This window comes from Penaeus chinensis, chromosome 15, assembly GCF_019202785.1.
Source record: "Penaeus chinensis breed Huanghai No. 1 chromosome 15, ASM1920278v2, whole genome shotgun sequence".
Classification (NCBI taxonomy): domain Eukaryota; kingdom Metazoa; phylum Arthropoda; class Malacostraca; order Decapoda; family Penaeidae; genus Penaeus; species Penaeus chinensis.
Window position 1 is genome coordinate 12,723,887 of NC_061833.1, and position 12,500 is coordinate 12,736,386.

The 12,500-nt window shown below is 41.5% G+C and overlaps 1 protein-coding gene across 5 annotated transcripts in view; it reads left to right on the forward strand.

Annotated features, from left to right (window-relative positions):
* LOC125032975 overlaps window positions 1–12,500 on the forward strand; it is a 155,573-nt gene that overhangs the window by 59,609 nt on the left and 83,464 nt on the right. The window lies entirely within an intron of this gene.

Here is a 12,500-nt window from a genome sequence, read left to right on the forward strand (position 1 = left end):
AGTACTGTTTACTGTTGTAACAGAAACCCTGTTTGACTTCAGGGTATCTAGCACATATATGCATACTCCTCCCCCACGCCCTGCAACAAATTTATAAACTTTAAATTTTGGAATAAGGATGGAGTTACTAACCATTTCCTGGTGGAGCCATGTTTCATTTATGCATAGAATGTCTATGTTTCTCTCCTTAACTAGCATTTTAATTTCTTTAAAATGTCCGAGAGAGTTCTATCTTTATGACATCATGCGATCTAGTCACCGGCAACTTTCTGATCCCTCTTATAGTTGTTTTTATTTAAGTACACTAATATTATCAGGAAAAACGCCGAGTCTATAAATAATTCGGGCTTTACTGACACCGTAAAGTTGGTGTAGTAATGTATCAATATTGTTTTGTGGGCTTTTACTCTTGATATATTATGAAACCTTCAGAGATGTTTACCTATGTTTGCATAGTTGTTAATGATCACTTGTGCCGTTTCCTCCCTTTGGCGGTTGTTCGAGTTTCTTGTTCTTCCTTTTTTTAAGCTTCGTTTAGGTGTTACTTGTGTAGAAGCTTCAACCGTGGTCTTATTAGTGGCCTTGGTTTCGGGTCGGACGGCGAGAGGGCTCTCAGGTGACTCAGTCCTGGGGGAGGCGGGGGAGTGTGCAGGGCGGGGGTCTGTCGGCGGAGGGGATGGCTCCGCAGAGTTGGAGGCCGGCGAATCAGCAAGGGCGCGAGGCAGTTAGCCGGCCGCGGGCAGGGAGAGGAGAGGGCATCGGAGGGGAGGATTGCTGGTCGTGGGTATGGGCGTGGAGGGTGTGGAGGAGGGTGTTTGTTTCTTCTCTTCTTGGGGTGGAGGTAGAGGGCGTTGTGACTGGAGGAGGAGAAGTGAAAGGACATGTTTCGAATGTGGTCTGATCTCGGGTGGGAGGTGGGGGGGGGGGGGGGGGTCGGTCTTGTGTGACCGCTGTGTCCTCTGCTTGTTCTTGCCCAAAGATTTTGTTTATAGCTGACTGGTGTCCAGAAACATTCCAATCAGCAAGTCGATTTTCTTTTCAATCAGATTTTGATCTGTGTAGGAAGACAGAATTGTGTTAAGCACTATTGTAACACTGCCGAACCGGTAGATTGCTTCAAACGGATCTTTATTTGCACTGCTCACACTGTTGTCATTGCTGGTGTGGTTGCGGCTAAGGTGGCCCTCACGCTGGGCCGGGGGAAAGCCTTCACCATGAGGAGGCTGGTTTGCCGAGTTGCACAGCTGCAAACAAAGACAAAAAGACAGAGGCAGTGACACAGAGAGATTCAACAACAACAAATATTAGAGACAACTAAGGAGCTCCTTCCCCTCCCTCCTCCCATCACCCAATGATAATAATGATTAAAAAAAAAAATAAAAAAATCCCAAAATAATCCTGTCGTCACCCACATTCCATCCAACCTCAAAACCTTCGCCAAACCCCAGGCTGGAAGAGGCGGTAAGAGCAACGCAGCTTCAACGTTAACTATCATAAAACAAATAATTTCAATGTCACTAAATAAACTGAGAAACGCTTTCTGAGGTGATGAGATGTCGCTGAAAGGGAGCCACTTGGCCTTCACTCGTGTGAGAGAGCACGTCGTGCGTAGGAGCATGGGAGAGGAAGAAGAAAATAAGCATGGGAGAGGAAGAAGAAAATGAGGAGCATGGGAGAGGAAGAAGTGTGTGTGTGTGTGTGTGTGTGTTGCTTTTGCGGAGACAGGTCGCTCGTTCACAGGGGCGTTTGCGTTCGTTCCGAAATGTCAAGTGGTATGAGGCCGCAGGGGATAGGGGGAAGGGGAAGGGGGGGAGGGTTATGTGGAGAAAAGGAAGATAAAGAGGGGGGTTCAGGAAAGGAGAGGGAGAGAGAGAGAGAGAGACAACGACAATGAAAGTGAAAGAGGGAGAAAGAAAGAAAGAAAGGAGAAAGAGAGAGAACGAAAGCATGTATCTATATATTCTTTATCTAAATCCAGCACCTATTCTTACCCACATTCAATTACGACCACCAACACCTCCATCATCGTCATCATCATCATCATCATCATCATCATCATCATCATCATCATCATCATCATCATCATCATCATCATCATCATCATCATCATCACCATCACCTCCAGCGTAACAACCCCGATACCCACTGCACACATATGCCTATAACTATATGTAAACAAAACATCAAAGAATTTCGTAAATCATAAAAAAAATCTTGAAGCCATCCCCGTTTTCTTTGTCAGCGTAATTGCATGTAAGTCACTTATCGAGTTTATCTCTTTTCATCCTTCTGCTTTTCTTCCTTCACATATTCTTAACAACACACAAAAGCCGCATTTCTTTAAACGATAATTATTTAAATCGTCGAGGGTTAGGTAATCGGGATCTATAATAAGATAAAAAAAAGAAAACGGAAGAATAATCATCATGAAAGAAAATGGGGAAACAATAAAAAGTGGAAGGGTTATCTTAGTGAAAGAAAATGGAGAAAATAAGAAAACGGGAAATGGGATTTTTTTTCACATATCTTCGTCAACTCCAGGTGTTGAGATCACGTGATGAAAGTTTTCTTCTGTTTTATCGTTTCTTAAGATTCTTGAAGCTTTCTCACAAGTAGGGAATTTATTACTATCTCTTTATTCTTAGGGAGGATAAAACAAAACAAAAAAAAACTCTCTAACCCGCATTCGTAGATTTTCGTTTCAGTAGATTGAGTCTGTAGCGTGCAAATAATTTCATGCCCTTTTCCAACTTTTTAGTAGTTATATTTCATGTCAATTTCGAGTTGATGGTATTTTTTTCTGATATAGATGTTGGCTAAGTATCTTCTTGTTGCCAGATATTATTTTTTCTTAAATTCTGCAGACCAAAAACAAATGCCATGGTATAGATCCAATTCTTATTTAATTTCCTCCTGTAACTCGACACGGGCTTTTGGCTAATGAGCCATTACGCTGGTGCCGATATAGTTAGACATAATGCAGTCCATTATCATGTCTGTAACTTTGAACTGCTCTAGACGAAGCCAAGATCCGATCTTCCCTAACTGAGAACAAGTCTTGCAGTTAGACGAGGCTGTTGAAAGAGACTTTGTCCGAGGAATAAGGGTGATTGAGATGGAGGAACTATTTTGAATGTTAAAAGAGATGATGTTTGAATATTAAGAGAAATATAGCTAGATTATTGAGAGAAAATGATAAAGGTATTCAGTGACTGTTAATAGAGAAATTAGATTATTAAGCGGTGGAATGACTGAGGTATTCTTTGATTAAACAATGAGGTCGTGTCAGTCTGTTGAAGGAGGGGAAGTTACACTAATAAAATATTCATTGTTATTGTTAGATATTGTTAGACTTTCAAATGAAATATGATTAGACTATTTTAGAGAGATATTGGTAGACTTTCAAATGAGATATGATTAGACTATTTTAGAGAGATATTGGTAGACTTTCAAATGAGATATGATTAGACTATTTTAGAGAGATATTGGTAGACTTTCAAATGAGATATGATTAGACTATTTTAGAGAGATATTGGTAGACTTTCAAAAGATATATTGTTAAACTATGAAAAGAGACATTGTTAGGCGCAAAGGAAATATTGTTAAATTTTCAAGAGATATTGTTAGAAAGGTTTGTTTTGTTATCCTTTCAAAAGAGATATTGTTAGAAAATTAAAATAAATATCATTAGGTTATTAAGAGAGTTAGACTATTTTAAATTTCATGTAACTAGACTATTAGCAGACACATTAGCTTCTATAGGAGAGAGTGCAACTGCTACCGGCATACAACGAACGGTTTGCCTGCATAATTTCAGCTGCAGTAAATTCACAGTATGTTTTGTCCAAGAAATCATAGGCGAGTCACGCCACCTTTGTCAAGGACTGTGTTTTAATTTTCTCTCTCTCTTTTTCTATCTATCTATATTTCTGTCTATCCCCCTCCCCTATTTCTCTCTCTATCTGTTTATCTCTCTCTCTCTCCTTTCCCGTTTTTTTGGGTTTTTTTTTTCCTTTTCTGTCTATCCATCTGTCTATCTATTGACCAGTCTCTCTATTTTATACTTTTCCTCTGTCTCACTTTTTCTCCCTCTTCGTATCCCCCCCCCCCCCCATCTCTCTGTTCATCTCTCTCTCTCTCTCTCTCTCTCTCTCTCTCTCTCTCTCTCTCTCTCTCTCTCTCTCTCTCTCTCTCTCTCTCTCTTTCATTTCCCGTTTCTCTCTCTCTCTCTCTCTCTCTCTCTCTCTCTCTCTCTCTCTCATTTCCCGTTTTTCTTTTTCTGTCTATCCATCTGTCTATTTACTTAACTGTCTCTCTCTCACTTTCTCCCTCTTCGTATTTGTCTAGCCCCCCCCCCCCCCCCAATCTCACTCTCTGTCTGTTCATCTCTCTCTCTCTCTCTTCTCTCTCTCTCTCTCTCTCTCTCTCTCTCTCTCTCTCTCTCTCTCTCTCTCTCTCTCTCTCTCTCTCTCTCTCTCTCTCTCTCTCAGCAAGTCAGATTTTTTTACTTTATTATTATTACTATTTTTTTTTACAAAGCATCTACTTGTCCACGGTTTGTTTGGTTGCATGCATCTCACGTGCGGGCATGCCCAAGAAAGGCTCGCTATGATATGTTGCATGTCGCGGAGACGTTTCCCCGACTCGGTTCGCGATGCAGTAGTTGGCAGGGAACTGAAACTGTATGAAAACAAGAGATTTTTGTTTGCATTCGTTATGGGTAGATACTTACCTGGCCTAGAGATGTATACACATACGCATGAAATATGTGTGTGTTTAACTATATTTGTATGTGTGTGTGCGTGTATGTGAGCATGTGTGTGTGCGCCCGCATGTGCGTGTGTACTTATATCCACATATACCTTCGTCTGTGCAGTTGCATGTAACCATATCTATTGATAGTGATGGAATGTCACTGCCCACGCGACCGTCTCTTTGCTGCTTCAAGAATAGTTCGTGTCTCATGATTTGCTCAAACACTCTGCATCTCATACACACACAGACACACTAACATACGCTGTGTATATGTTCCCTATTTATCATTTCTTCTTCCTCCTCTTCATCTTTTTCTTCCTACTCCTCCTCCTCCTCCTACTCCTCCTCCTCCTCTTCCTCCTCCTCCTCCTCTTCCTCCTCCTCCTCCTCCTCCTCCTCCTCCTCCTCCTCCTCCTCCTCCTCCTCCTCCTCCTCCTCCTCCTCCTCCTCCTCTTCCTCCATCTCCTCCTCCTCCTCCTCCATCTCCTCCATCTCCTCCTCCTCCTCCTCCTCCTCCTCCTCCATCTCCTCCTCCTCCTCCTCCTCCTCTTCCTCCTCCTCCTCCTCCTCCTCCTCCTTCTTCTTCTTCTTCCACTTCTCCTCCTCCTCCTCCTCCTCCTCTACCTCTTCCTCTTCCTCTTCCTCCTCCTCCTTCTTCTTCTTCTTCGTCCACTTCTTCTTCTTCTTCTTCTCCTCCTCCTCCTCCTCCTCCTCCTCCTCCTCCTCCTCCTCCTCCTCCTCCTCCTCCTCCTCCTCCTCCTCCTCCTCCTCCTCCTCTTCCTCCTCCTCCGTCTCTTCTTGTTACCCCTTTTCCTCTTCCTACCTTTTTTCCTTTTTCTTCTTCTCCTTCTTAGTCAGCTTTCGAAAATAACGGTCGCAACTAAGTTGTGCGGCAAACATCGCTAACCAGCAAACAACATGATTAAGAAACTGAAATTTGTGAGTCGCACTTGCTGGCTTAGAGAGATGGGGGGAGGAGAGGGGAATGGGAGGGAGAGGGGAGGAGAGGATGGAAACGGAGCAGAGAGGGAAAGAGGAGGGAAAGGAAAGTGGGAGGAGGGGGAAAGGGGTATTGAGAAGGAGGAGAGAAGAGGGGGAAGGAGAGGAGAAGGAATGGGGAAGGGAAGGAGAGGGAGGAGGGGCGCGGGGAGGAGACCAAGGCACGCATGTCTCGTATCTCTTCTTCACTTTCCTCCTTTTCTTCCGTTTCTATTCCCTTTTTCCTTCCTCGTTCGCCTCTCCCCTCCTCTGATTTCCATGTCGGCTTATCTCCTCTGTTCACTGTGTTCGGCTTTCGTTTCGTCTCTCTCTCTCTCTCTCTCTCTCTCTCTCTCTCTCTCTCTCTCTCTCTCTCTCTCTCTCTCTCTCTCTCTCTCTCTCTCTCTCTCTCTCTCTCTCTTTCTCTTTCGTTCTCACTCACTTTCTACATCTCTTTCCCTTCTATTATCCATTATCCCGTCTTCATTCCCCGTCTCTTCTCTACCCTGCTTTTATTACTTCTTCATCTCTCCCCTCCGTTTCTCCTCTTCGCCTGGCCTTGATGCGGATCTGGGGAGGAGGGTGGGGGAAATGGGAGCGGGGAAGGGAAGAGGGAGAGGGGAGGGAGTGGATGGATGCAGCAGACTCCCCTCTCCCCTTCCCCCCTCTAACCCCCCAGCATCCTCCTCCCCTTCCCCCCTCCCTTCCTGTTTAGCCTTGGCACAAGCGCGCGCCAAGCTGTGTTGCTATGTAATGCTTTCTGTATTTGCCTTCAAGCTTGGGGAGAGTTAGGATATGTGCGTTTTTACACCAAGATGTCACTAACGTTATTCTTGTTCTATCATCGTTCGTTTCAATTCGTCATATGTTGTTGCTGTCGCTGTTTATTGTAATTGCTTATTTTTATTATTTTCTATATTTATTTACATTTTTTTCACCTCTGCGTTTTCTTTGCTCTTGGGTTGCTCTTGATATGATATGATATTTTCGTGTGAGTATTTTTTTTTTCTTCTATTTTGTATGGATGCTGATGTTAATGTTAATATGGATGTTATTTTTTTATATTAGTTTGTGTTTCTCTTCCTTGAGACTTGGATATAAGTAGGAAAATGGGTTTGCAATGAGAAATATATTATGTGGCTGCATATGCTGTCTGTATGGGTTTGTATGTTTGTGGTGTGTGTGTGTGTGTGTGTGTGTGTGTGTGTGTGTGTGTGTGTGTGTGTGTGTGTGTGTGTGTGTGTGTGTGTACCCTGTTGAAGCAGTAAATGCGAAAAGGCCTTCGGCATATTGGTGTGTTTTCCTGTACTTCCCTTCGTTGTTCTACTTGCAGTGTGTGTGTGTGTGTGTTTGTGTGTGTGTGTGTGTGTGTGTGTGTGTGTGTGAATGTCTGTATGTATGTATGTATGTATATGCGTGTGTGAATGTGTGTATGAACACATACCCTCCTGCTAGCTGTTAGTGGCATACCCTGATGAGGTCAACAGAATTTATCTAACAGTTTGTTATTTAGATTAACTATCCAGAAGCACATTTTTTATCAGCCAGATTTACATTCTAAATGAGGATGAGCGTCGTGTGTGATGATTCCTTCGTTCGTGTTAATTTCCTTTACTTTTTTCTGTTTCTTTCCCTTCTTTTGCTTAACATAGTAAGTTAATTCGGTAACGCGATGCTATATTACATTAATTGTAAACTTTCGCATTATTGTGTCCATTATAGCGCATTCATTCGTCAGCTGTTTAGCCGACCACGTGGCTTTGTTTACAGTGTAGCGAAGTATGGAAGAATACTGCGCATTCGTGGTGTCTTTGTTATTACGAGGTTTGGTTTATTATAGCAGTTGTTACCGTTATTTCACGTCTGGGTGAGTGGATCTTGAAGTGGTATTCTTATTTCAGTTTTTTGTTTGTTTTAAAGTTGATTTGTTTGGTTGCTTTTTTGTTTGTTTTTGTTTTGCTGTTGTTGTGTTTGTTGTTGTCGTTGTTTAGTTTTATTTTTAACTACCCTGTAAAGTTTCTCCTTTGTGGTATTATTATTATTGTTATTATTATTATTATTATTATTATTATTATTATTATTATTATTATTATTATTATTATTATTATTATTATTATCATTATTATTATGACTGGTAATATAACTATTATCACTGTATTATTATTGGTGTTGTTGTTTCAAAGGATCTTCGGAATTTTCACACAACGAAGATTAGATTATACAGCTTTCTATCTTGGCTTCACTAATTCTTTTTTTTTTTCTGTATATTTACTTTCTTTTATCTGCTCTCTCAAAATGAACAATCAAAACAACAATAAAAACAATAAACTGAAAACAAAGCAAACAAAAATAAACAGACTAAGCAGTCAAAACAAACAATCACAAACAAGCAGAGGAACAAGCAGAAGTAGTCCTCACCCCCAAAAGGTCAGCAGGCGAGCGGAAGTGTCTTTCCAGCAGACAAGCGGAATCCGGCCTCCTGCTGTCTGCTCGACCTTCCGATATATCAGAGCGGCGCTTGTGACTCCGCTCCCACGTCCCGTTTTCTTTAGCTTTTGGTGTGTTCTCGTTTTATATTTTTCTTTGTTTTTCGGTTGTTTGTTTGTTTGTTTGTCATTTCTGTCTTTGTACTTCTATTGATTAGTTTTTTTATTTTTTTATGTTTTCTTCGGCTTTTGTTCTTTCTCTCCTTCTTCTTCTCTTTCTGCTTCTCCTATTTCTCCTCTCCCTCTTTTTTTTCTCCTCCTATTCCACTTCCTTTCTTCCTCCTTCTTCATCATTTTCTTCCTCGCCTTCACCTCCGTTTCCTCCTTCACCTTCTCTTCTGCCTTTCTCCTCTTCTCTCTTCTGCACGCCCCTTCTCCCACCTCTTCCATACGTACCAAGATTACATCGCCAAGATTCGTTCTTGAAGAGTTGTAACGATTCTTGTCGAATATACGAATTATATTTGCATTTTTTTTTTTTTTTCTAATTTGCCGATTTTATTGATCTTTTCGATGTTACGTGTACTTTTTTTTTTTTTTTTTGTATTTCTGTTTGTCATACGTTCCTGTATTTTGTTCAATTTATGCGTTTATCTTACGTTTCTGTTACAACGGTTCTGTTTCTGCCTTCCTGCTTCTGCGTTCCTATCCCGTTGTTCTTGTTTAGGCGTTCCTGCTACAACGATTACGTTTTTACGTTCTTAATTCAACGTTCCTACTTTGACGTTCCTTTCCCAGTGTTCTTAGTCGCACGAGCCTATTCCGACATTGCACTACCGGACTTTCTTATTCCAACATATCTGTTTCCGGCATTCTTGATCCTAATATTTCCTCTCCGACACCCATGATTACTAATATTCCGAATATTCCGACGTCCCTCTTCCCTAATACCCCCCATATCCCCATTCTAAAGAACTCTAAAGTTCTCCCTAATATTCCCATTCCACCATTCCAAAGAACTTCCCTTTTTCTTCTTCATACACCATTCCATCATTCCATAGAATATTCCCACTTCACCATTCGAAAGAACTTTCCTATTTTTCTTCTTCATACCCCTATTCTACCATTCTAGAGATTATTCACATTCCACCATTCCAGAGAATATTCCCATCCCACCATTCCAAAGAACTTCCCTCTTCTTTTTCATACTCTCATTCCACCATTCGAGGAACATTCCCTTCCACTTTCCCATCCCGCCTTCAGAAGTCCCTAGTTTCCGCCCGCACTGAAGCCTCGCTCGTCTCCCTCAGCCCATCAGGTTTAGGCCGACGAAGGGAACCGTAAAATATTCAGATCCCGGAGCGAAGCACGGAGGTCAAGCGAGCAGAGGCAGCGGTCGGGCAGCGCCGGGAGGGGAGAGTACACTGAGACGATCTCTGGTTTCATCTGCACTCCGTTTTGGTTCTTAGCTGCTGGTTGTTTTATCGGGTGGTTCCGAGGGGAGGGAGTGGGGCAGGGGGAAAGGGAGGGGGTGCAAGGTAGGAGGAAGTGAGAGAGAGAGGGTGGTAGGGGGAGAGGAAGGGAGGGTGGGAGGGGAAGAGGGAAGAAGAGAGGGAGGGAGAGAGGGTGGGTGAGGAAGAGAGAGAGAGAAAAGGGGGGGGGGTAAGGAGAGGAATAGTGAAAGAGAGAGAGAGAGAGAGAGAAGCGATATTTCATTTCATAGAATATGTGAGGCGTAGAAGATGTGAAGAGCATATTACTAAATGTCTTTTTATGGAAATTGGGAAATGAATTGGATAAAAATGTTGAACATGGGAGACAAAGAAAGGGAGAAGTCAAATACAGATTCAAATTAAAACACTTTATTCCATAGACTGCAATGTTTATTCTTTGCGTACGCTGAAGAGAAGCTATTATGATATCTGTTTTTATGGGAAACGGAAAGGGTGGAAAAGGAGGGAAATGGTAAAAAGATTTTACATTTTTTATAGGAAATGGGAAGTGAAGAAAAGGATAAAAAGATTCTACAATAAATGTTTGTCTTATAGACAATGAGAAGAGAAGAGACAACGTAGATGGGACGCTATTGCGATGTAGAAAGAGGAATAAAAATTTATTATAGTATAAATAGCAGTTACAATACACACACACACACACTCACTTACTCACTCACTCACTCATTCACGTACTCACTCACTTACTCATTCACTCACTTACTTACTCACTCACTCACTTACTCATTCACGTACTCACTCACTTACTCACTCACTCAATTACTTACTCACTCACTCACTTACTCACTCACTCACTTACTCATTCACGTACTCACTCACTCACTTACTCACTAACTCACTCATTTACTCACTCATTCACTTACTCACTCACTCACTCACTCACTTACTCACTTACTCACTCACTTACTCACTCACTCACTCACTCACTTACTCATTCACGTACTCACTCACTCACTCATTCACTTACTCACTCACTCACTCACTCACTTACTCACTCACTCACTTACTCATTCACGTACTCACTCACTCACTTACTCACTAACTCACTCATTTACTCACTCATTCACTTACTCACTCACTCACTCACTCACTTACTCACTTACTCACTCACTTACTCACTCACTCACTCACTCACTTACTCATTCACGTACTCACTCACTCATTCACTTACTCACTCACTCACTCACTCACTTACTCACTCACTCACTCACATACTCACTTACTCACTCACTAACTCACTCACTTACTCACTCACTTACTCACTCACTCACTCGCACACTCACTCACTTACTCACTCACTCACTTACTCATTCACTTACTCACTTACTCAATCACTTACTCACTCACTTACTCACTCACTCACTCACTCACTTACTCACTCACTTACTCACTCACTTACTCACTCACTCACTCACTTACTCACTCACTCACTCACTCACTTATTTAATCACTCACTCACTCACTTACTCATTCACTCACTCACTCATTTACTCACTCACTCATTTACTCACTTACTCATTCAGTCACTCACTCATTCACTCACTCACTCACTCACTCACTCACTCACTTACTCACTCACTCACTCACTCACTTATTTAATCACTCACTCACTCACTTACTCATTCACTCACTCACTCATTTACTCACTCACTCATTTACTCACTTACTCATTCAGTCACTCACTCATTCACTCACTCACTCACTCACTCACTCACTCACTCACTCACTCACTCACTCACTCACTCACTCACATATATATAAACATATATATATTTATTTATTTATTTATTTGTTTATATTTATATATATATATCCATATTAATAAACTGGTAATGAAAAAAGAGGAAAACTACAAAGATATAAATCATAATAAGCACTTTTATGTGAAAGGAAAAAAGAACCGAATAAAGAGATTCGTGTTTGTTTGTTTTTACGGAAAACGGGAAGCGAGGGAGAAAAACAAAAGCGCAGCGGAGAAGCGGATTACCTTTTCCACGCGAGGCAGAAACGTTAATGCGGGGATGATGAGCGTGTCTTTATTTTCTCTCTTCTCCCTTTCTTTCTTCATTCAATCTTCTTTCTTCTCTTCATTCTGTTGTTTTTATGCTCTGTGGTCTTTCTTCTCTCCTCCTCCTTATCTGTTATCTGTTCTGTCTTTTAGCTCCTTGTTTTCTCCTTCTTTCCCCTTTCACTCTCTTCCCTTCTCTTTACTTTTTCTGTTATTTGTTCTTTCGTTCCCAGTTCCCTCTTGCTTTCTACTTTCACTCTCTTTTCTTTTCTTTTCTTCTCTCTTTCTGGTCTCTGTTCTCTCTTCTCTCTTTCTGGCCTCTGTTCTCTCTTCTCTCTTTCTGGTCTCTGTTCTCTCTTCTCTCTTTCTGGTCTCTGTTCTCTCTTCTCTCTTTCTGGTCTCTGTTCTCTCTTCTCTCTGCACTCCTGTTTTCTGTTTTATCTTTCTGCTCTCTCTTCTCTCTTTCTTTCTACTATCATTTTTGTTTCTTCTCTTCTCTCCCTCTGCTCGCTCTTCTCGTTTCTTCTCTCTTTTTTTCGCTTCTTTTCTCTACATTCCCTGTTTCTTCTCGTCCCAATATTTGCCTTTGCTATCTCTTTTTAATTGTATTTATCTATCTTCTCAATCTCTTCTCTTTTCGTTTCATTACTCCCCCACGCTTATCGGTTTCTCCCATCATCTTTTTTCTTCCTCATCACTTCGCCTTCTCCATCTTTATTTTTCTTCTTTTTCTCTCGTCTTTTCTCTCTTTCTGTTTCTTTTCCACTTTCTTCATTTGATCAAGTCTTTTTAATCTTGTTAAACCTTATATCTTTGAAT